The sequence below is a fragment of the Manis javanica genome, chromosome 16, assembly GCF_040802235.1.
Source record: "Manis javanica isolate MJ-LG chromosome 16, MJ_LKY, whole genome shotgun sequence".
NCBI lineage: Eukaryota > Metazoa > Chordata > Mammalia > Pholidota > Manidae > Manis > Manis javanica.
The window spans coordinates 11,441,045-11,467,521 of record NC_133171.1 but is presented as its reverse complement, the minus strand read 5'-3'; the positions used below and the strand labels follow the sequence as shown (position 1 = coordinate 11,467,521).

The window sequence follows — 26,477 nt, the reverse complement described above, 5'->3', positions numbered from 1 at the left end:
GTTCCACAAAATAGAAGAAGAGGGAATACTCCCAAACTCATTCTATGAAGCCAACATCACCCTAATACCAAAACCAGGCAAAGACCCCACCAAAAAAGAAAATTACAGACCAATATCCCTGATGAACGTAGATGCAAAAATACTCAATAAAATATTAGCAAACAGAATTCAACAGTATATCAAAAGGATCATACACCATGACCAAGTGGGGTTCATCCCAGGGATGCAAGGATGGTACAACATTCGAAAATCCATCAACATCATCCACCACATCAACAAAAAGAAAGACAAAAACCACATGATCATCTCCATAGATGCTGAAAAAGCATTTGACAAAATTCAACATCCATTCATGATAAAAACTCTCAGCAAAATGGGAATAGAGGGCAAGTACCTCAACATAATAAAGGCCATATATGATAAACCCACAGCCAGCATTATACTGAACAGCGAGAAGCTGAAAGCATTTCCACTGAGATCGGGAACCAGACAGGGATGCCCACTCTCCCCACTGTTATTTAACATAGTACTGGAGGTCCTAGCCACGGCAATCAGACAAAACAAAGAAATACAAGGAACCCAGATTGGTAAAGAAGAAGTTAAACTGTCACTATTTGCAGATGATATGATACTGTACATAAAAAACCCTAAAGACTCCACTCCAAAACTACTAGAACTGATATCGGAATACAGCAAAGTTGCAGGATACAAAATCAACACACAGAAATCTGTAGCTTTCCTATACACTAACAATGAATCAATAGAAAGAGAAATCAGGAAAACAATTCCATTCACCATTGCATCAAAAAGAATAAAATACCTAGGAATAAACCTAACCAAGGAAGTGAAAGACTTATACTCTGAAAACTACAAGTCACTCTTAAGAGAAATTAAAGGGGACACTAATAAATGGAAACTCATCCCATGCTCATGGCTAGGAAGAATTAATATCGTCAAAATGGCCATCCTGCCGAAAGCAATATACAAATTTGATGCAATCCCTCTCAAATTACCAGCAACATTCTTCAATGAATTGGAACAAATAATTCAAAAATTCATATGGAAACACCAAAGACCCCGAATAGCCAAAGCAATCCTGAAAAAGAAGAATAAAGTAGGGGGGATCTCACTCCCCAACTTCAAGCTCTACTACAAAGCCATAGTAATCAAGACAATTTGGTACTGGCACAAGAACAGAGCCACAGACCAGTGGAACAGATTAGAGACCCCAGAAATTAACCCAAACATATATGGTCAATTAATATTTGATAAAGGAGCCATGGACATACAATGGCAAAATGACAGTCTCTTCAACAGATGGTGCTGGCAAAACTGGACAGCTACATGTAGGAGAATGAAACTGGACCATTGTCTAACCCCATATACAAAGGTAAACTCAAAATGGATCAAAGACCTGAATGTAAGTCACGAAACCATTAAACTCTTGGAAAAAAACATAGGCAAAAACCTCTTAGACATAAACATGAGTGATCTCTTCTTGAACATATCTCCCCGGGCAAGGAAAACAACAGCAAAAATGAGCAAGTGGGACTACATTAAGCTGAAAAGCTTCTGTACAGCGAAAGACACCATCAATAGAACAAAAAGGAACCCTACAGTATGGGAGAATATATTTGAAAATGACAGATCTGATAAAGGCTTGACGTCCAGAATATATAAAGAGCTCACATGCCTCAACAAACAAAAAACAAATAACCCAATTAAAAAATGGGCAGAGGAACTGAACAGACAGTTCTCCAAAAAAGAAATACAGATGGCCAAGAGACACATGAAAAGATGCTCCACATCGCTAATTATCAGAGAAATGCAAATTAAAACTACAATGAGGTATCACCTCACACCAGTAAGGATAGCTGCCATCCAAAAGACAAACAACAACAAATGTTGGCGAGGCTGTGGAGAAAGGGGAACCCTCCTACACTGCTGGTGGGAATGTAAATTAGTTCAACCATTGTGGAAAGCAGTATGGAGGTGCATCAAAATGCTCAAAACAGACCTACCATTTGACCCAGGAATTCCACTCCTAGGAATTTACCCTAAGAACGCAGCAATCAAGTTTGAGAAAGACAGATGCACTCCTATGTTTATCGCAGCACTATTTACAATAGCCAAGAATTGGAAGCAACCTAAATGTCCATCTGTAGATGAATGGATAAAGAAGATGTGGTACATATACACAATGGAATACTACTCAGCCATAAGAAGTGGAAAAATCCAACCATTTGCAGCAACATGGATGGAGCTGGAGAGTATTATGCTCAGTGAAATAAGCCAAGCGGAGAAAGAGAAATACCAAATGATTTCACTCATCTGAGGAGTATAGGAACAAAGGAAAAACTGAAGGAACAAAACAGCAGCAGAATTACAGAACCCAAAAATGGACTAACAGGTACCAAAGGGAAAGCAACTGGGGAGGATGGGTGGGCAGGGAGGGATAAGGGGGGGGAAGAAGAAGGGGGGTATTAAGATTAGCATGCATGGGGGGGAGGGAGAAAGGGGAGGGTGGGCTGCACAACACAGAGAGGACAAGTAGTGACTCTACAACATTTTGCTAAGCTGATGGACAGTAACCGTAATGTGGTTGTTAGGGGGGACCTGATATAGGGGAGAGCATAGTAAACATAGTATTCTTCAGGTAAGTGTAGATTAAAAATTTAAAAAAAAAAAAAAAGAAAGAAAGAAAGAAAAGGGGGATTACTCCTTAACAGGATAAAACTATTGGTAAATCAAAGATCAACGCATGCTTTAAATATCCTTAATGTTGATCACTTAAAGGGTGTCAGATGATCAGCTATGGAGGTACTCTTTTCTGATAATATTCCTTTCTCTTAATTAAAAAAAAAAAAAAAAAAAGCAGTTACTGTGTGCTGACCTCCAATGAGTTCTGCACAGTGGTATAGAGGGCATGTCAAAGTGTGGGCAAAGGGTCTGTTTGTTTCTACGCAGAAGATCAAGGCCTAGCTTGGATACCCAGAAAATGAACTAAGATACGATATGAGGAGGAGCTTCCGGCATCAGCACTCTCTGGAGGACTCGTGCCGGGCCATGATCATCAAAAAGCCTCCACAGGGATCCGGACGATGCTGCGGTTGTGGCTGCATCCAGCCCACCATCTCCTGGACTTGCCATGAGAAGGAGGAGGGAGATGTCTAGGCTGGCATGTGCATACAGTGAGACAACGAATTTGACTGGATCTGTACTGTTGGAACTCAACCAGGAGTTGGGAGGGGTGCAAGTTGTAGCACCCCAAAATCTCATGACTATAGACTATCTATGGTTAAAAGAACATATGGGATGTGAACAGATCCCAGAAATGGGCTGCTTTAATTTGTCTGATGGTTCAAGTACAGTTGGAAAATATCCATCATATCATAGATAAATTTTCACAAATGCCTAGGGTGCCTAAATGGTTTTCTTGGCTTCACTGGAGATGGCTGGTAATTATAGATTTGCTTTGTTTATGTCACCGTATTCCTATTATGTCAATATGTGTGTGCAAATTAGTTAGTAGTTTAAAACCTATACATACTTAAGGTACTATACAAGAAGATATGTCAAAGAAATAATCAATCCTCCCAAGTTTCCTTCATATGCTACATCTATAGCTTTTCTTCTTCCTTCCTAATTACAAACTTTAAATAGAATTCGTGCCTCATATCGAATTTACCGAGTATCATAATTCCTCCAGGTGGTAAAGATACCTCGAGACAAGTGCTGGGCATAGAAGCCACAGGGCATAAATCTGCAAAGAAGTAAAAAGCTAACCTTTGCAAACAATATGGCTTCTCTCTCACTTACCAACTTTACATTTCCCTGTATGGCCCCGGAAGATGACTGGTTAGCCAGAGACGGGTAAGATTCCTCAAGGGAGGAACAACCTAAGACAGGCACAGTCGCAGGGGGGCCATCAGGTGAGAATTTGGGGATCAACAGAGGTGAGGCTCAGAACCTCACCCCCCCTGCTTTGAGAGAAATCTTCTGCATCCGTGGATGTCTTGCTGCCCTTGTCTAGCCTGGATTAATACTTAGTCCATAGGCACACACCTGATCATCTGATCATCTACATTTGCCTTCTTACAGCACTAAACTATGTTTTCTACCTTTATCTTGCATCTACCTACCACTTCAGCATTTTATTAAAAATAAAAATAATAATAATAATAGGAGAAATGTGGGATCAACATATAAATCAAGTACAAAAATCAAATGAATATTCATATTTGACCTGATGGTTTATAGGTCATATTGCATGATCAAAACCGAAAGTTTCTGTGATGACTGCCCTTGTACTGTTCACCATGTAAGAATTTATTCACTCTGTAAGAATTCGTTCACCATGTAAGAACTTGTTCGTTATGCTTCAGAAGATTGGAGACTGACGAGAATTAGGCTTGAGATGGATTAATGATTGTACATTGAGCATTGACCCCCCTATACTGAATTTTATTGTTGTTAACAACCATTTGATCAATAAATATGAGAGATGCCCTCTCAAAAAAAAAAAAAAAAAACATGCATGGAAAAAAAAAAAAAAATTGAAGTGATCTGAACGCTCTTTCACCTTCTTAAAAGACCTATATTACAAACTCCTATTAGCAAATAGGAAATTTTCTTTCATATAGCTTAGCTCTTGACAAATTAAATAGAAGAAATTCTCTGTATGAAATATCCATGAAGAAGGATCCAAGGGAAAGATGACAGATTCTATATTGCAGAAGGTACCCATGGTCTCCAGGAAGATTAATTTTCCCTCCGTAGCCACCTTCACAGGTTTCAGTCTAATTTGCAAGCTTCATGCAGGGAGGGGTGACTTTAGGTCAACTCATAAATTTGTGTACTTTCTTTCCCTCTTGATGCAGTGATGCTTTATCATTGTAGCACTGAGCATAGCATGGTGTTGGGTTTCATGACTCTTCTCAGTACCAAAGATGCTTTTTCCCCTTTAAGGATGGTTTTAATATCTCAAATTAAACTTTTTTTTGAGGTTAAGTGAAAAAAAAAAATAATAATAATAATAATAATATTTGAAAGTCAAAATTACTCCCTGATCCATGGGCTGCCGAATAGATGCATGTTAGCAGCATGAAAACATTCATCTCATTGTGCATCTCCATCAAAGCTCTTGTGTGATCAGTTGCACTGTCAATGAGCAGGAATATTTAGAGACGAATCTTTTTTTATCAGCAGTAGGTTTCAACAGTGGGCCTAAAATATTCAGTAAATCTTGTAAATAGATGTACTATCATCTGGGTTTTGTTATTCCCTTAATAGAACACAAGCAGAGTACATTCAACATAATTCTTAAGGGCCCTAGGTTTTTGGAATAGTCGAAGAGCATTGGCTTCAATTTAAAGTCATCATCTGCATTGGTGACTTGTAAGAGAGTCAGGCTGTCCTTTGAAGCTTTGAAGCCAGGTATTGACTTCTCCTCTCTAGCTATGAAAAGTCCAGGATGGCATCTTCTTCTGTTCCATCTATATTGAAATATGTTTGATGTAGCCACCTTCATTGGCTAGGTCTCCTGAATAACTTACTATAGCTTCTACATCAGTACTTGCTGTTTCACCTTGTACTTTATGTTACAGTGGTGACTTCTTTCCTTAAGCTCATGAACCAACTTCTGTTAGCTTCACACTTTTCTTCTGTATCATCCTCACTTCTTTCAGCCTTCACAGAATTGAAGAGAGTCAGGGCCTTGCTCTGGATGAGGCTTTGGCTTAAGGGAATGTGCCAGGTTTGATCTTCTATCCAGACCACTACAACTTTCTCCATATCAGGAACAAGGCTGTTCTGCTTTCTTATCATTCATGTGCTCACTGAAGCAGCTATTTCAATTTCCTTCAAGAAATTTCCCTTTGCATTCACAACTTGGCTAACTATACAAGAGGCCTAGCTTTTGGTCTATGACATGCTTTCCTCTTTAAGCTTAATCATTTCTAGCTTTTGATTTAAAATGAGAGGCATGCATTCTTCCTTTCACTTGAACACTTTAGAGGCCATTGTAAGGTAATTAACTGGCCTAATTTCAATATTGTTGTGACTAGGGAATAGGGATGCCCGAGGGGAGAGAAAGAAATGAAGGAACAACCAGTCAGTGGATCAGTCAGAACACACCCAATATTCATTAAGTTTGCCATCTCACATGGATGTGGTTTGTAGCACCCCAAAAAAATCACAATAGTAACATCAAAGAACACTGATCATATAGATCACCATAACAAATACAGCATTAACAAAAATGTTCGAAATATTATGAGAATAACCAAAATGTGATACACAAAGTCAGCAAATGTTAGAAAAATGGTACTGATAGACTTGCTCAACACAACATTGCCCCAAACCTTCAACTTGTTAAAAAAAGAAAAAAAGAAAACATGATATGCACTGACCAGAGGACTCTCTGACATTAATGATATTTTTAACTTATTTTTATTAGAATAAAGTTGATATAAATTTTATATTGGTTTCACCTGTACAACGTAGTGACTCAATAATTATACACATTATTAGATGCTTGAATATTAGAAGCACAATAAAGCAAAGTGCAATAAATGAAGGTATGCCTTTATTCATATACCTACCAAATTATGAAAAATATAATAGAAACTCAATAAATGTTTATTGCAAAATGCATGAATGCATGAATTAAGGAATAAATAAAGGAAGGAAATTTTCATTCTAGCAAAGAGTGGTTGTAGAATGTGTAAGTAATGAAGATTATGTTAGAACTATTGCTTGTGGCCTGATCATAGAGATGCCTGAAATTCATGCTGTTTGGTCTTCCCTTTGTTTGTCCCTTTGTGCTTTCCTTCTGAGCAAGGAAAAGCATTCACAAGCTGCATTTTAAAAAGGATGTTGGGACATAAAGAATATGGTTGGGAAAAGATAGACTGAAGATTGTATATACCAGGCCTGATAAAATTTAGGCTGAGACGTTAATTGCCCAAACTAAGGAAAAAATACTATGGATTAAGCAGAGGTGATATAAGGTGTATTTTAGAGTAGGTTTGTTGTACATCAAGCAGTTGACTAGCTCTGCAAAACAGAGAGGAAAGAACTAAAGATAATGCTAGGGTTTCTGGCCTTGCTGGTGGTAGCATTAATCACGACCTGCAGACAGGAGAAGGATAGTGTCCTTAAAGATGATGAAATCAGTTGTGGACACACTGAGACTGCAGTGCTGACAAATGTCAGTACAACTGTATTTAGACTCAGTGAATACTGGAGCTAGACATGAAGATCTGCAGAGAATTGATTGCTAGGATATGGAAATGAGTTTTCCTGAAGGGAAATTGGGCTACAAAAAGATAATCCAGTCAAAGTCACAAGTGTAAAGATTCCTATACTTCAGAACAGCTTAAGAAGCACCACTTGAAACACTTATGTGGAGTGATGGTAACTGGAGAAGAATCAGGAACACATGATCCCACAGAACCTAAGGGCAGCCAGAGCTCAGGAGGAAGGACAGCACCTTCAAATGTTGTAAAGAAAGGTATGCTGGCACTGACCAGAGGACTCTCTGACATTAATGATATTTTTTAACTTATTTTTTATTAGAATAAAGTTGATATACAATTTTATATTGGTTTTACATGTACAACATAGTGACTCAATAATTATATACATTATTAGATGCTTGCCACAATAAGTGTAGTTATCTCATTACCATACCAAAATATTACATTATTAGTTATATTTTCCATGTTGTATTTCCATTCCTATGACTAATATATTTTACAATTTTTAGTTTACAATTTGCAGTTTGTAACTCTTTATCTCCTTCACCTATCTTAATCCCACTCACCCAACTCCCTATGGTTATCAACAGTCTGTTGTCTCTACTTGTGGGTCTATTTTTTGTTTGTTTTGTTTTGTAGATTCCACATATAAATGAAATCATGATATTTGTCTTTCTCTGGCTGGCTTATTTCAGTTAACATGATACCCTCTAGGTCCATCTTGTTGCAAATGGCAAGATTTTCTTCTTTTTTTATGGCCGAGTAATATTCCACTGTGTATATGTACCACGTCTTCTTTATCCATTCATCTCCTATTGGCACTTGGATTGCTTCCATATCTTTGCTATTGTAAATAATGCCACAATGAACATAGGTATTCATATACTTTTCAAATAAGCAGTTTTGTTACAACATTAATGTCCGCTGATCTCAGAATCAGATAAATTGATGAAGAGATAAAAAATAAAACTGGATAAAAAAAAGAAATCAATATAAATATATTAATAAGACTGCAAACAGAACTTGGTTTCTATTAATGAGGTCTTTATTGCATAACCTTACAGAAATCATGTAGCCCCTCAAGGTCTCTGTTTATCATCTGTAAAGTGAATTAATTACATTGAGCAATCATTTGACCATCACATCTACCTCTCCAACTCTATGTACATTCTGTTAAACTAAACTTGTAAATAAATCTGTTCTCATGACTTTAAAATACAATGTTCAATATGTGAAACTATCTTCTGACTCCTTCATAACTTTATTCTGCAGAACTGAAGATTTTTAAGTATTAGTCATGAATTTTCTTATAAACATTCCCAGCTCTCAAGTAATGGTCAAATGAAGGCTTAAAAGAATTAAAGTCATAATAAGATGCACATGTCCTTTGTGAGATGCTTATGAATATCTTTTTAAAGCCTTATACTTAAATCACAAAATTATTTTTGCAAAGAAGGGTGTGGTGTGATATTTATTCACCGCATTTAGGTTTCATTTCTTCCAACCAATAGCAGCAATATATCCATACATACATATTGACTGATGGAACATTATAAAGAGCCCAGAAAAAGTCCACAGATATATGGTCATGATCTTCAATAAGGGTGCCAAGAATACTCAAGAGGTAAAGTATTGTTTATTCCATATCCACATGCAAAAGAATGAAATTGGACTCATTTTTTACACCATACACAAAACTGTGAAACATCTAGAAGAAAAGAGGTGAAAACTTTCATGACATTGGTCTTGGCAGTGGTTTCTTGGACAAGACATAAAACCATAGGCAACAAAAATAAAACTAATCAAGTAGGACTACATCCAACTAAAAAAGCTTTTGCACAGGTAAGTAAGCAATCAACAGTAAAAAGGCTACCACAAAAGTAGAAGAAAATATTTGCAAACCATATCTCTGACATTAATTTCCAAAATATATAAAGAACTCTTGCAACTCAATAGCTAAGAATCTAGTAACTTGTTTAAAAATGGGCTAGGATTTGAATAGATGTCTCTCCAAAGAAAATATACAAATGACCAGCAGGTATATGAAAAAATGTTCAAGGTAACTAATCATCAAGAAAACGCAAATCAAAACCACAAAGATATACTGTCTATACATGTCAAGATGGCTACTATCGAGAAACAACAAAAGACAACAATGGTTGGCAAGAATGTGGAGAAACTGGAACTCTTGCACACTGCTAGTAGGAATACAACATGGTGCTGCCACTATGGAAAACAGTAAGAGGTTTCTCAAAAATACAAAATAGTACTACCTTATGATCCAGCAATCCATTTCTAGGTATTTATCCAAAAGAACTGAAGTCAAGATCTTAAAGAGATATTTGCACTCCCATGCTCATTGCAGCACTATACATAATAGCCAAGATGTGGGAACAACCTAAATGCCCATCAGTGGATGAATGGATAAAGAAATGTGGTATATACATATAATGGAATACTTCTCAGATTTTAAAAAGAAGGAAATTCTGACATATGCTACAACATGGATGAAGTTGCTAAGTGAAACAGGCCATTCACAGAAAGACAAATACTGCATGATTCTGCTTTCATGAAGCATCTAAAATAGTCAAATTCATAGAGTCAAATTATGGAATGGTGATTTCCAGGGGATGGGAGGACAGGAAAGTGGGGAGTTACTAATTAACGGGCATAAAGTTTCAGTTAAGCAAGATGAATAAACTTTACAACTTTGTACCTATAGTCAACGACAAGGTACTGTACACTTAAAAAATTGCTTGAAGCTGACAAGTAGTGACTCTGTGGCATCTTACTACACTGATAGACGATGACTTTAATGGGGGAATGGGGGGTTGATAATATGACGGAATGCAATAAAACATTGTTTTTCATGTGAAACCTTCATAAGAGTGTATATCAATGATACCTTAATTTTAAAAAATTGCTTGAAGGGTAGATGTCACGGTAAACATTCTTAGCAAAATTAAAGTTTCTTAAAATTGGGTAGGGTTAAACCAATTATACAAAGTATGTATATTTAACAATGTCTCAGAAGAAAGAATAAGACCTACATTTTCTAACAAGAGTACCTACCTCTTCAGCAAAGTCCTTCCTTGCCTCCCAACCAGCATTCTCACTACCAATTCCTCATGACAAAGAAAAGTGAACAGGTTACAAGTTCAAGGTATCACAGTTTTGTGGAAAGAGAGTGTTTCCACATTCCTCATTATAGAAGAGTGAATGAAACATCAGGAGAGCTACCAGTGTGTCATGACAACTGTATAATATATAATAGAAAAGATAAATTTATTTTGAAAAAGAAACACTTTACTAATCAAAAGAAAGAAATTCCAAACACACATACACACACACACACACACACACACACACACACACACACACAAACAAGAAAATTTCCCACAATTACATTAGATAATACAAAATTATCAGGTGATCAACTCAATAAAATAGTGCAAAAATTGATGATAAAACTGAATGAGCTGCACTGTGCCTGGTACTTAGTGAATAAATATCTGTTGAACAAATGTTTGAACTCCAGAGCTAGTGAAACACATCATGAGCCAAAAAGACATCACTGCTTAATGAAAATATATATTAGGAACACCACTATATAAATTAGACATCACTGAAAACTGAATTACGTACATAAAAGAAATGTTCAGAATAATCTTACAGTGAGTAAGATAAAGAGAATTAGAGGAAAGTTAATATATACATAGAGGACAGATGATCTAGCACAAAGATAATCGGTATTAAAACCAATTCGAGGTAGAGAATCAAACAGAAGGAGCAGATTATGTAGATAAATAATTTTTTAATTTTCCTGTTATGAAAATCTACTAAAGAGCATACAAAAAAGTGATGCCTAATAATATCCTAGTTAAATTATTCTAATTCAAAGATAAAGAAAGAAATCTTCAGTACTTCAGGCACAAAAAGCAAATCAACTTTAAGGGAAAAAAAATAGTTTGTCTCTAGCATTTTCGATATCAACATTCAATGCCAAAAGAAAAAGAAATGCTGTTACAAAGATCTGAGGGAAACTGAGATCCAAAAATTACAACATGATTAAAGTTTTAAAGAACTTAAGGAATCTAAAACATGAAATATTCTTTAGCAAATACAATTCCTATGAGCACAATCTTGAAAACAGCAAAACTAAATAATTTCAAAAAGAAAACATGCATTAAAATAAACAGATCAGTATTGGACTAGCCATAAAAAAGAACATATGGTAAGTGTTAGCTTCATTTAAATATGGACATAATGTTAAATAGCCATACACATTTTTGTTGCAGAAAGGAATGTGCATATTATAAATTGAGACAATGTAAAAATACCATAACTAGCAAACATTGGAAGGTGAGAGGAAAGATAAAACAAAGAAAAAGAGTATAAATGTCCTCATTTTTCATAACAGGAAATCAACTAATATTATCTAAAATTGATTCATGTCATTTAAAAAATTATGATGACTCTATTTATTATTGTCTCCTTTTTTAACTAGAGGAATCTTTTAGAAAATAGTAATTCTTATGGAAAAAGAGTTATGGAGTTTCAATAGTTTCATTATTTGGAGTTCAACAGTTTCTTTCACTTTACTTCAGTTTCTTTTCTTTCAAGTAATATTAAACTTGACAGTTTTTAAAAATTAATAATAGCATCTACAGAATGCTTTCATTTTCTTAAAAGGATTTTCACTTACTTAGCCTGCATATGTACATGTAAGAAATATCTAAAATGATGTTCATCAAATGTTATGATAAATATTTCTGCAAGGTAGGATTTGGGGTGAATTCTTACATTTATATTTGGAAACCCCTTAGCATTTCAGTTATTCATAATAAACACAAATCATTTCAAAAAACAAATAGAAGCCTTCTCCCCTTAAAACAATATCAACAGAAGAGCCTTGAAGCAAATAGGCTAAGATGTTAAAAACAAAGGTAGTTGCTTTTTTTCCATGTATCTTGATTGTACCTTTTTTTTAAGAACCAAAAGAAATTTATTGACAAAATTTCTTACTTGACCAATGGTGATAACAGAGAAACAATATACCAAGAAACCATCAACTGAGACCTACTAATAGTCTTTGAACCAATTAATACAAGGGAAAAACGCAACAGCTCCTAATTACTGGGCTGGAAAGATGTCCTTCTTCATGTCCTTCAATGGCACAAGGACACACATTTTAAAAAGGGATGTAAGTAGCATCATGGCACTTGCAGGCTCAGTTGTGTCAGCTTCTGGGGTGTGGTTCCTTGTTTCCTTACAGAGCTGTTTCACCACTTCTGTGATTTTTCTGTTAACTTTCCCTTTTTCTGCTCCTTTGGTGGGTCTTCCTTTTTCTCCTTCTCTGTTGACTCTTTTCTCTCCTTTATCCTAAGCACTAGTGTAAACCACTTTGCTACAGCCTCCCAATTCTGAGCAATTTAAATGGCAAAAAGCTGTATCCTGGAGGCAAAGATGGTGTTTTCCTCAGTGTAGCCCTGAGAACAATCTGGCTGCAGCAAAGTATTATAGTTAAAGTCTTCTACAATTCCATCAAAACTGTGGCAGAGTGGCCTCAGCTAAAGCTGATTCTGATTTAGCTCTTTTGGGCCCAATACATCCATTCTGAGTATCTCAAAATTTTCCCAGAACTACAAGTAGATTTGTCATCAGCTTTGGTGAGCTTCAGGAACTATGGGTCAACTGATGAACAACAAGAAGTCAGCATGCAGCTCCCACCACGAAGCCATCTCAATGTCAGGATCATGTCCATCAGACTCTGCTGGGAAAGACAGCATGTGTCACTGACCCCAGCTCCCAGAGATGAGCTCACCAGTTCCACTAGTTGCCTCCAGGTTGCAGCTCACAGCGTGGCCTCAGTTTCCCAGAAATGCTTTTTATGTCTCTTGCTTGTACTTTTCCATATTTTTAATTAAGTATATATGTTTTATAAAATTCAGAAAGGAATATCATTTAGAAAATAAAATTAGAAGTTAGGAAAAAATAATAAGTATATGTAAAAAAGAAACAGAAAGAAACTCTGCATCTAGAGTATCTAGTGAATAAAAGAGAGAAGAGATAGAATTTTCTAGAATTTACCATAGAAATGTAATGAGATGAAAGGTACAAATAAAAAAATCAAGAGATATGTATGGAATAATAAATTCTTTCACCGAGAAGGAGCTCTATGAGGATAAAATTAAGAGAACAGCAAAGTATTACTCAAAGATAATGGGTGAGAGTGTTCAAGACATAACAAAAGAAATGAATTCTAAGATTGAAAAATCCTACCTAGTACTGCAATACAATATTTTCTTTAAATTCACATAAAGACATATCATAGTGGAACATCAAGGCAAGAAAGAATCATTAAAGTCATCAGAGAGAAAAGACAGAAAATGTACAAAGAAACAACATTAAGAATGACAGCAGGTCTCCTGTCAGTATCAAAAGATACCAGGAAACTGTGAAATAATATCTTCTAAGTACCAGGGAGAAATAATTGTGAATACAAAATTTTATTTCCAAGCCATTATTTATGACCTAGGAGAAAGAGAATTCTTTTTCAGATTACATGGCAGACTACATAAAATCCTCATTACAAAAAAAAAGGTGAATAAAATGTAAGAAGCACTACTTTTGATGTATGAATAAGCTATAAAGAGAGCAAAGAAAATTTCTTATAGCCAGAAATGAAATGGGAACATAAAAATCCAAAGGCTGTAAGGAAGTGCTGAAGTCATCAGACACCTTGGGGGTGTCCCATGGGGAATCTGTGGTGGCTGGTCGTCTCAAACTTCAGTGCCAATGAAATGGAAATGGGGCCTGTGGTAGGCTGGAAAGTTGTATTAAGAATCCAACCAGAAAGTCTGATTTCACAAAGGGCTACACTCTCGGTGACGGAAAACTAGGAAGTCAAACTGCCCAGAGAGTCTGGAAGCAAAGCATTGTCTTCAGTACAGATAAAAGCTTCCCTGAGACTTCAGCCACAGACTGGCCTTAATAGGTACTCAGTTCCTGTGTTCATAATTAGAGATAAAGCAGAAACTTTTTAAGTGCATCAGAGAGTACTCCTAACAACTTTATGCCAATACATTTGAAATGCATTGTACATTTCTCAGTGGGCAAAATAACAAAACTGACTTAGGAAGAAATTAAAGCATTGATTAGCCTATAACAATGAAATAAAAAAAATCAACAATTCAACATATTCCTCAAAGAAAACATAAGGCCCAGTTGTTACAGGCAAGTTCTTATGACACAACAGCTATTTCTAATTTTTTATGATAAAGGAGGTAACTTTTGTGAACTCATTCCAGGAAGCTATTTTAAACATAAGAGCAAAACGAGCAAGAAAATGCAAGAAAGGAAATTATAAGTCAGTGTCATGCATGAGCCTAAATGCAATATTCCTGAACAAAATTTAAGCAGATAAAATGTAGCCATGTGTAATTTAAAGAAAAAAAGAAAGCACAGTGCGACCAAGTTGGGTGTATCCCAGGAACATAAGGGTACTTAACACTAAAAACATATCAGTAAAATTCATAACATTTATGAAAAACCAGAGGATCACATCAACAAACGTAGAAAAGCATTTTCTAACATTCAGCCCCTTTTCACTTAAAAACTTGTTTGCAAATTAAGACTAAAAAGACCATGAAATGCCACAAAACATATAACACAAAAATGTGTTTAATGCTAAAATTTTGGAGGTATTTCCTTTAAAAACTAAAAGAAGATGTTACCACTTCCATTCAACATTGTAGACCTAGCCTATTCAGTCAAGAAAAATGAATAATGCATATGTATTAGTCAGCTCGTGCCACAATCATACTACAAAACAACTCCAAGTGTCAGAGGCTTCCTACAAATTGTTCTTTTTCTTTCCCAGTCTGTGGGCAGCTACAGTGGCCTGGGCTCATCTGAGGTTGATTTCAGGCTTAAAATTGGTTCAGGACAGCCGCTTCATACCCCTCTTCATTCTGGGTCATAGGCTGACAGATAGGCTACTGGTGGGGACTCGTAGTTCAGTCATGAGGAGTGCGACCTTGAGGGGCTTAGCCCAGCAATGCAAGCAGATCAAAGTCTCTGCTTGGACATGGTAAGTGTCAGCCTACTCGCGGTCCACCGAATGGGAAAGAATAAATATTTGTTAACAATAATACATACCATAGCACCCTCTATCAACTGGAAAGGAGGAAACAAAACTTTAATTTTTTGCAGGTGATGTGATTAACTAATAGAAGAGATAAAAAAGAACATAGATGATATTAAGGTTTCTCACTCTGAGATTGACAGATAAAAATCAGTGACATTTCTATACACCAAGAAAAATGTTTGAGAGAGCCACCACCTCTGGTAGCAACAACAGAAAAGGTATGAAGGGATAGGAATGATTCACATGAGCCGACAGAACAGACACTGGTCTTAGCTTGGGGAAGCTTCCCCAGCTGTGCTGGACACTTCCCCTCTCGCTGCTAACTCATGAGTGATACACATATCCTCAAGTTGGTGACTTTAGGGGACACCAGGCTTAAGCAACTTTAACTCAGCATTATTTGATGTTTATTTTTCTAGCAAAATCTAATGCTAATTTGTGCTTCTTTCTTTTAGAGTAATCATAATTTATCCCTTAGATCTAAGCATACTGCCATCCACATAAAATTTCTCTTCTGTTAACAAAGAAGAAGGCCTGGTTTTTGAGCAGACAATCAGTATCTGCCACCCCTGTGGCCTGCTGAGGACCTGACTTTAGAGACTGAGTCAGACTCCACATCAACCTGAGACATCTTACCTGCCCTGCGTCATCACGGGTTGAGCTGCCTTATCCACCATGCTTCCCATGTGCCATCATGGCTCCCTATACAACAGTGAGCAGAAACTTAGTTTTAATTAGCATTGCACTGAAAATGAAAACACAAACTTAGAGTTGGGTTGAACTCAGTACTTCTTAGCTAGAAACAGCTACAGCACAGGCCTGGTTCAGAAATTTCTCATCCACTGAGCCATGTTTCTCCTTCCCATAGCAGATGCCCAACTAGAACTCATAGAATATAACATCTCCTCTTGTTGTGGATGAGTTATTAAGGCCAGTAATAATGATAGTTATGAGTTATGCCTCTCAACACAAAACCCTGTCATATGCTACTTGCTCACTCAAGGACAGTGAAGCATTTGGTGAGGAGAAAATAGAGGAATGAGTGGCTTTGGGCCATAACCAAGCCTGACAGCAGACCTGCAGTTATCATTTAGATGAGCGTTTTCATGTCTCGGATGTTTGCCATTCCTGTGTCACCTTATTAATAGTCTCTAATAATGGCTCACAGAATTTTTCTCTAGTTTGTTAGCACGCAAATTCTCATGAATTTCCCCAAATTCCAATAGCAAGTTTCCTGTGCTAGTAGTTCTTAGATCATTACAGAAATGAAGGCCACATCAGAATCAACAAGATGTAGAATGCATACTACTGAAAACGGAGTGATTTTCAGAGAAAATGAATAGCCTTGAGAAAAAATTTCACAAAATAAAACAGAAGGCAACTAAGAAATAAAAATGTTGGAAAATGTCAAATAAATCTTGGGTACAAACTGGAAAAGAAAAAATAAATAAGGCAAAAGAAACACTCAAAGGCTGATCAATGCTTAGACATTTTGTTGTGAAGTTACTTATCCAGAGAAAAAAGGAATCATCTACAACAGGTTAGGCAGAAGTAAGTCACATGCAAGGGGAAAATGAGGAATGACCCAGCCTTTGTCATCTCAACATTTCAAAAGTCAAAGCCAGAATATGAAGAGGGGAAACCTCTAGGAAACAACTGGTCATATGCATGGAATCAGCCCAGAGATAGGACTAAGGCCAAGAACTGTGTTAATTGTAGTTATGAAAGGGAAAGTAGTTGTTATGAAACCTTGGCATTCTAAAGATAATAACGTTACTGACAAACATTGAAAGCTGAAGAAAGGTAATGTGAGAAATGTCCTTGAGCTTGTATTTCAAAGCGGCTTCCTTCCATTAACAATAAACAGGGTCCACAGAGGAAAGAAAGAAGGAAAGGAAAGAGAATAAAAGGGAAAGGAAGAAACCAATCCATATCTATAGGCACAAGGGAACAATATTATATATATTTATAATTATGTATATGTATAAGAGAAAAAAGCAAAGGGCACAATAGTAGGCATTGCATGATTCCTTTTTTGTAAAACCAAAATTCAATTTTGTACATGCACAGAAATGAGGCTAGGACAATACACAACAAACTGTCTCCAACTGCTTCCAGTTGCTACCTCTAGAAATTGAAATTGGGCTAGAATAAACAACAAGACATGTTTACATTTAACTTCATGCACTTATGCCTTTTGTGTATTGTTGGCATTTCTTTCAACCTAAGGTTCAAGGTTCAGAGCATTAAATACCTTCTGTTTATAGCATATAATTATCATTGATCCATTCAGGGCTTGTCTCTCATTTTATAGATATGCATATTTATGATTTTCTTCCTTCTATCTCCCATTGGTCTTCCCCTATAGGCAGCCATAGTAATATGCTCAATATACATCATTCTTTGTGTTTTATATTGATCTACTTTTAATTTATATAAACAATATTGTATTGCATATTCTGCTCCTCACTTTTAAAACTAACACTATGCTTTTAATATTACCCCTATTGCAGCTTGTGCACAATTTGTCCATTGCTTCTAGTTGCCCCCTGGCATGCCTCTACTGTGCTTTACCAGTCCATTCTCCCAAGAACGGACATCCAGGCTGCCTCCTCGAATAATGCCTCATGAAGCTAGGTCTGATTTCTTTGATATATAAGCCCAAAGAGCAGAATTGCTGCATAAATGAGTATGCGTATATTTAGTTTAACTAAGTACTGCCAGACATTTTACTTTTACAGGAGAATACTAAAACAGAACACTAATATTTTTTAAATTAAAGAAAACACTTTAAACACTTACTCTGGCAAAAAAGAAAGATTCTTTGTATGGCAAGCAGATCCTTTTTTTTTTTTAAATAAAGCTAGCAAGCATTCTTTACCCACAAATCAGCATTGCTATATACTAGAAAATGAAAACTTTCTCCAATGAATCACAATTTTACCATGAAAACATATTTTACTTTCAGAGTTGCCTGTTTCCTTGTGGGGAAAGCAGTGTAAATTTAAATTTAAGTTGCACCAATGTGGCCCAGGTGCCAAAAGCGCTTGACACTGGACCCTGGGGCCAGTCACGCAAGCACTTCAGCTCAGAGAGATGAGCTGATCTAGTTATATCATGTAATGATGAAGGTTACTTAATCAGAACATATCTGCCATGCCTACATGCAGTTTTCTGAATCTGTTTACAGCATAAAAGCTCAAATGCCAGACAGCCTGGTTTAAAACTTGACATCAGGCAACTCTACAAAAATTCAGTTGTCTTTACTCAGAGAAAATTGCATATGTCTATTGATGTGAGAAATATAACTTCTGAAACTGGGTTAAATTATAGCAAATTGTGGCATGTAAAACTGGTAAATAAAATATACCCTGGCTAAAATGCAGCAGTGGGGAGGAGGAGACAATATGAATGATTATATATCACTAAAAATGTTAATTGTTTTACAATTTATACCATAAACATACTGCATAATTTGCTTCTGTCATTCTTTTTCATGGACTTATGTTCAGTATTAACTTTAAAGGCTACTGTAAATATTTATGTAAAAATTGCTTACATAGACAATGAAATCACCAAGGTGGTGACATAGGTCATTCCTGATTTTGCTTCCCTCACAAGAACTACTAACATCCATACACAAACAAGTGATCACTAAAAGAATTCTAGAACACAGGCAAAAGGCTGAAGTACTCCCTGCACCTCAGAGACCAGACAGACTGTGTTAGAAGGTAAGAGAAGCAGCTAGTGGGAAAAGACAGCCCCAGCATTGATCTCACACCATGGAGATTGCAGGGGATCTGCATGGAGGTTGCAAGGTAATCTGCAGGCTCAGCTGCTGGAATCTGAAGGGAGGGAGGGGCTCACAACAACCAGCACATGGATCTTGTTCAGACCTGTTCAGACCTGTTCATACTTGTTCAGACCAAGTTCATACCTGCAGTGCCCAAATAGTAATCCCGAACAGTGGCCTTGCTTACCTGCAGAACTAAATTAGAGGTGCATATGACTAGGGAACTCTGCAGGGTGCAGACATGCTTGAATGAGGTTTTCAAACGAGGAGTTTTGCTGGCCCAAGAGTCCAGTTTGCCCATGCCCAGACAAGGAGCTGAGCCACAGCCCCACCTTCTGTGGAGTGTCTCGCAGCTGCATCTGACCAGGGGACTGGTGACAACTCCAGGAAGCTGTGCTGACCCAGCATCGCTTGAGCAGACAGACAGGAGGGCAGAACTGCTCACCTCAGAGCAAAGCCAGTACAGAGCATGGAGCATTCCTGTGTATGCTCAGGCAGGGGTACTAGTCAGTACCCATGGTTGAGGGTAGTCTCTGGCCCCTCACAAATGGAGAACCTCTTTGGGAAGTTGAGAGTAGCCAGAAACAGCCCCTGCCACTGCTACCTAGGCAAGGGGCTGAGACACAGCCCCACTTGCTGTGGAGAGTATCTCCTGACCACATCTGACCAGAAGGGTTGGTAGAGACTCCTGAAAGCTGCGTGGCCCAGCAGTGGCAGAACAGTGAGGCAGGCATAGCTGATAGTTTGCAGACAAAGCCAGTGGCCCTATTTGGTCAGGGAACTTGGGATGTGGGTTGGCTTGAGTTAAGACAACAAACAAAGAGTTTATTGGCTTTAGAACTGCTTCTTCTGCTGCACGCAGGCAGGAAATCTAATCTGTAGCCCTTCTCGCCACACATTATAGCTTCAGCCTGTCTGACTGGGGAATCTAACCATTGCACATGGGAAGCTGCATAGCCCATTCAACAGCCCTGTGTACAGTGGCACTTGAACAGAGAGCACAGCCTGTGGCAATCCCCATCTGCAGAGCAAAACTGGTGATGTTACCTGACCAGGAAATGTGTGTACACCCTGGCCTGATTTGGGCCCCCAAACAAGTTGTATAGGCCCTCGTCCCATCTGGCTGCCCTGCCAGGGCAAGGAAGCTAATTCACAGCCCTATATACTACTGAATACCGTGCCCAGTCCCAACTGTCTAGTAAGCCTGACCAGACAATTTAGGCAACTGTGAAGCCTCACTTGAGTAGGGAGCCAAGCTAGCAGTCATATCCAACTATTCTCAGCCAGTGTCACATTCCCCATCCTCATCCTCAGAGCTCAAACAGTGGCCTTGTCCAAAAATAGACCATATTAGCAGGCACTACAAATCTAAAGATATTACCAGCAGACACATCCAGCAACCCAAACTGGGCTGACTGGTGAAGTACTGTCTCTGGCAAAGCAAACTTGTAAAGTCTGAAAGAGAAGCCAAATTACTCAACTGTGCTAATAACAGTAATGTAAGAAATCAAGGGTCACAAAAAACAGTTAAATATGACACCACTGAAGGAAACTAATAAAGCTCCAATAACTGATCCTAAAGAAATAGAGACCTATGAACTTTAAGACAAAAAATTCAGAATAATCCTCTTAAGAAAGCTTAGTGAACTACAAGAAAACACAGATAACTAAATGAAATTAGGAAAACAAAGCATGAACAAAACAAGAAGTTTGACAAGGAAATAGTAACCATCAAAACAAAAACAGAAATCCTAGATTTAAAAACATAATAACTAAAGAATTAAATAAAAAGTTTCAAAATCAGACCCAGCCATACTGAAGAAAAAATCAATGACCTGGAGGAGAGGATGGTAGAAATTACCCAGAGGAACAAAAAGAAAAAAGCATGAAAAAGAGTGAAGGAAGCCTATAGAAATTATGGAACACAATGAAAAGAAATAATATTTGCAATATTGGAATTCCACAAGGAGAAGAGAAAGAGAAAGACACAGAACACATATTTAAAGAAATAATGGCTGAAAACTTCACAAACATGGGAAGAGAAATGGACATCTAGATGCCTAAGGCCCAAATATCTCCAAGCATATTTAAACCAAATAGGGCTATACTGAGATACATTATAATTAAATTGTCAAAAGTCAAAGAAAAAGAAAGGATTTTAAGAGCAGCAAGAGAAAAGAGAGAAGTTTAAGGAAACCCCCATAAGACTATCCAAGGATTTCTCAAAAAACAAAACTTTTCAGGTTAGGAGAGAATGGCATATTCAAATATTGAAAGAAAATAACTGTCAGCCAAGAATTCTATACCCAGTGAAGCTGTCCTTCAGAAAAGGAGAGATAAAGACTTTTCTGAACAAACAAAAGCTGAGAGAATTCATTACCACCAGGCCTTCCTTAAAAGAAATGGAAAAGGGATATCTTTGAGTGGAAGTAAAAGAATGTTAGTGAACCTCATAAAAAATACAAAAAGTTAGCATAAACTATACTGGTAATTTTAAATATATAGTCACAGTTAAATTTATAACTCTAGTTTAAAAGTTTAAAAACATGAATTTGGCAAAAGTAACCATAAATTGCCTCATGGTAATCACAAAGGAAAATTTTGTAGTAAATTATACAAAAGAACATGATAAAGAACTCAAAACATGCTGGTATAAAAACACACACACACACACACACACACAAAGTCAGCAGGATCAAAACAAGGAACAGTGAATGTACAAAACAACCAGAAAACAATTAACAAAATGGCCATAGTAAGTCCTATCAATAATTATATTAAACACAAGTAGATTAAATTCTCCAATCAAAAGACATTAATAGCTGAATGCATAAAAAACAAGATCCAACGAAATGCTGCCTACAAGATACTTACTTTAGCCTTAAAGACACACACAGACTAAGAGTGCATGGATGGGAAAAGACAGTTAAAGGAATGGTAACCAAAAAAAATGCAAGGTTACCTATAGTTATATCAGGTAAAATAGACTTTAAAATAAAAATGGTGAAAAGAGACAAGATCATTATATAATGATAAAGGAGTCAATATATCAAGAAGATAAAACAATTGAAACATTTATGTAGCCAACATAAGAGCACCTAAATAATGTGAAGCCAAAGCTAACTGAGTTAATAGAGAAATGAGCAAAATATAGTTGGGGACTTCCATGCCGCACTCTTGACAACGGATAGATCATCTAGACAGAGAATCAATAAGGAAACAGCAGATTTGAACAGCACAATATACCAAATGGACCTACTGACATATACAAAACATTCCACCCAACACTAGAATACACCTTCTTTTCACATGCACGTGGAACATTTTCTGAGATAGACCACATGTCAGGCCACAAAACAAGTCTTAGCGAATTCAAGAAGATTGAAACCATACGAAGGATCATCTCTGACCACAATAGCATGAAACTAGAAATCAGTAACAGGAAAGCATGAAAGTTCATAAACACGTGGAAATTAAACAGAACTGTCACAAATGATCAATGGATCAAAGAAGAAATTAAACAAAATAAAAATATTTCTTTAGACAGATGAAAATGGAAATACAATATACAAGACTTTATAGGATGCAGCAAAAGCAGTTCTAAGAGGGAATTCATTGCAATAAACACCTATTGAAGAAGGGCGAAAGATTCCAAATAAACAACCTAACTCTACACTTTACAAAGTAAAAAAGAATGCACTGAGCCCAAGGTCAGCAGAAAAAAGGAAATAATAAAGATTATAACAAAATAAAATGGTGTAAAGAATATAAAAAATAATCAAAAGGATTAATTAAATTAATAGTTGGTTCTTTGAAAAGATAACCCAAATTGACAAATCCTTAGCTAGATTAACCAATGAAAAAAAGAGAAAGGTCCAAAGGCAAGAAAAAATTTAAATGAAAAAGGTACATTACAACTGATTCCACAAAAATTCAAAGGATCATCAAGAGGCTACTACAGACAAGTATATACCAACAAACTGGACAGCCTGAAATAAACGGAGAAATTCTTGGAAATATACAACTTACCAAGACTGAATCAGGAAAAAACAGAAAAGCTGAATAGACCAATTAATTACTAGTAAGGAAACTGAACCAGTAATCAAAGTCTCCCAACAAGGAAAATTCCAGAACCAGATGGCTTTACTGGTGAATTGTACCAAACATTTAAAGAAGAATTAACACCAATCCTTCTCAAACTCTTCTAAAATATCAAAGAGCTGAGGATACTCTCAAGGTCAATTTACGATGCCAGCCCTATTCTTAAACAAAAACCAGAAAAGGACATTTCTAGAAAAGAAAACTATGGACCAATTTCCCTGATAAATATGGATGCAAAAATTCTCAGTGAAGTACTAGGAAACCAAATACAAGAGCATAATAAAAAGATCATACCCTATAGGCAAGTGAGATTTATCCCTGACATGCAAGCTATACTATTAAGCTATAGTCCTCAAAACATTAGGCACTAGTATCAAAACAAACAGACCAATTGAACAGAATCAAAAGCCCAGAAATTAAACCAAAGCATATGCAGTCAACTAATATCTGACAAGGGAAACAATACTGAATGGGGAAAAGAATAGTCTCTTCAATAAATGGTGCTGGGAAAACTGGACAACTACATGAGAAGAATGAAATTGGACCTACATTTTACACCACTCACAAAAATTAACAGAAAATTGGTTAAAGACTCTACTGAGTATAAGATCTGAAACCATGAAAGTCCTAGAAGAAATCACAGAAACAAAGCTCCTTGGCATGAACCTAGGTAATGACTTTTTAGATATGATGCCTAAGGCACAAACAGCAAAATCAAAAATATGCATGTGGGGCTACATCAAACTAAAAAGCTGCTGCCCAGCAAAAGAAACCACCAACAAAGTGAAAAGACAATGCATGGAATGGGAAAAATATTTGCAAACTATGTATCTGATAGGGCTTGGTCAATATCTAAAATATATAAAGAACTCACAACTCCATAGGAAAAAGACCAAACAACTCAATTAAAAAATAGGCAAAGGATCGGAATAAACATTTCCCCAAAGAAGATTTATGAAGAAATGCTCATCACTAGTCATTAGAGAAATGAAAATTAAAACCATAATGAGATATCATCTCATATCTGTTAGAATGACCATCATCAAAAGACAAGAGAAAGCAAATGCTGGCATGGATGTGGAGAAAAGGCAACTCTTACACATTGTTGGTGGGAATGCAAATTAGTTCAGCCACTATGGAAAGCAGTATGGAGGTTCTGCAAAAAACTAAAAATAGAAATATCAAAAGATCCAGCAATGCCACCTCTGGGAACATATTCAGTGGTAATGAAAACACTAAATCTAAGAGATATCTGCACCCCCATGTTCACAGCAGCACTATTCACAATAGCCAAGATATGGAAACAACCTAAGTGTCCATCAGTGGGTTAATGGATAAAGATGAAGAAGGTAAGATATGTATATATATGTAATGGAATATTAATCAGCCATAAAAAGTAAGGAAATCCTACTATTTGTGACAACATGGATGGACCTAGAGGGCATTGTACTCAATGAAATAGGTCAGACAGGGAAAGACAAATACTGTATGACCTCACTTATATGTGGAATCTAAACAAACAAGCTAAAAAAGCATAATAAAATAGACCAGACTGTGGTTCCCAGAGGCAGAGGGTGGGAGGAGTAATTGGAGGAAGGTGGTCAAAAGGCACAAACATCCATTTATAAGATAAATAAGTACCAGGGATATAATATAGAACATGATGACTATAGCTAATACCACTGTATGGTATTTAGGAAAGTTGTCGAGAGTAGATTCAAAGAGTTCTCATCACAGAAAGAACTTTCTTTTTCCCTTCTTTTCTTCTTTCTTTTCTTATCTATATAAGATGGTGGATGTTAGCTGAATGTGAAAATCATTACACAGTATATGTAAATCAAACCATCATGCTATACTGCCTTAAACTTTTATAGTGATGAGTCAATTATTTCTCAATAAAACTGGAAAATATATTATGAAGCAATATATAATACAATCTCACATTAAAATAGTAAAAACAAAAAATTGTTCATATAATGAAGCTACCTCTGCTTCTCAAAGGGATTCCTAATCCTGATTTTAAAATGTTGATGGATTGATTATTTTTGCTCTCTCCGAGGAGAGATTCCGCCAGCGCTCACTAGGACACGTACAGACGCAGAAAAATGAAGCTGCAACATCCAGATGCTCACATAGGAACCTAAATAGGTAAACTTAAAAGTTGAAATGCTTAGACTAATGCCTTATTCACTTTATTTTTCTAAGTCAGTTTTCAACATTCAGTGCCATGTGCTGAGCTTCTTTCTCTACTTTAGAGCCAAGAAAACATGCACCTATAACTTACACTGCATGGGCTCCAAGAAAGGGGGAGTGTCTATGAATTCTTCCCATACATATGATGTGTACAGTGTACCTTCTCATTCATTTATTCACTTACTGATTCATCCATTCTATGATGTAGGCTCCACTCATTTCAAAAAGCCTAGACAGAACAGGAAGAAGAAAGAACACAAACACCATTTTTTATGGTTTTATGTCACTAAAATGATTTTTATATAAGTAAGATTTTAACATGAGTAACTAAGGTGATCATTACATAAATATCTAACTAATCATACACAGCTTAAAATTTTTATTTTGCCATCTCTGCACCATTACAATATAATTCTAAGTAATGAGAGGATAGAACTCATATTTAAACAAAATTCCTTGTTTTTACCACGGAGCATCATAGGGTTTGTGTTAGATGATTTTGCCAGCTTTAGTGTGATTTAAGTGTTCTCAGCACATTTCAGGTAGGCTAGGCTAAGCGATGATGTTCAGTAGGTTATATGTATTAAATGCATTTTCAGTTAATGATATTTTCAACTTATAATGGGTTTATCTGGATGTAACCCCATCATAAGGTGAGCAAGATCTGTATTTAACATGCTGGTAGGGTCAGCCTTATTAGTAGCTATTATATATTATATAATGATGCAGGAATAGAAGACCACAACTCAAAAGATCAGTGTCACACCTGGACAGAGAGCAAGGGTGAACTTCTTCTCCAGTCTAAGATGGCACATCTTGGCTCTGAGATGGTAAGCCACTTCAGTAAGGCAGTGACATGGCTTGACACTGGATGTGCAGCCTTGAGCCGCTACAGAGGCATCCTGTGTTATGAGAAAGGTCAAGCTATGATAACATGGAAGCAGTGTAGTGACCAATTGTTCCTTGAAAAAATAAGACCATA

At 36.6% G+C, this 26,477-nt stretch overlaps 1 long non-coding RNA gene and 1 pseudogene across 1 annotated transcript; both read right to left on the bottom strand.

The window, feature by feature from the left end:
- Positions 1-6,584: 6,584 nt before the first annotated feature.
- On the bottom strand, positions 6,585-13,591 carry LOC140846876 (protein PBDC1 pseudogene; annotated as a pseudogene).
- Positions 13,592-13,699: 108 nt separating this feature from the next.
- On the bottom strand, positions 13,700-26,392 carry LOC140846686 (uncharacterized). Its single transcript, XR_012126058.1, has 3 exons — positions 26,262-26,392; positions 25,680-25,724; positions 13,700-16,110 (listed from the first exon to the last, which is right to left on the bottom strand). It is a non-coding gene; the product is annotated as an uncharacterized lncRNA (long non-coding RNA).
- Positions 26,393-26,477: the final 85 nt, after the last annotated feature.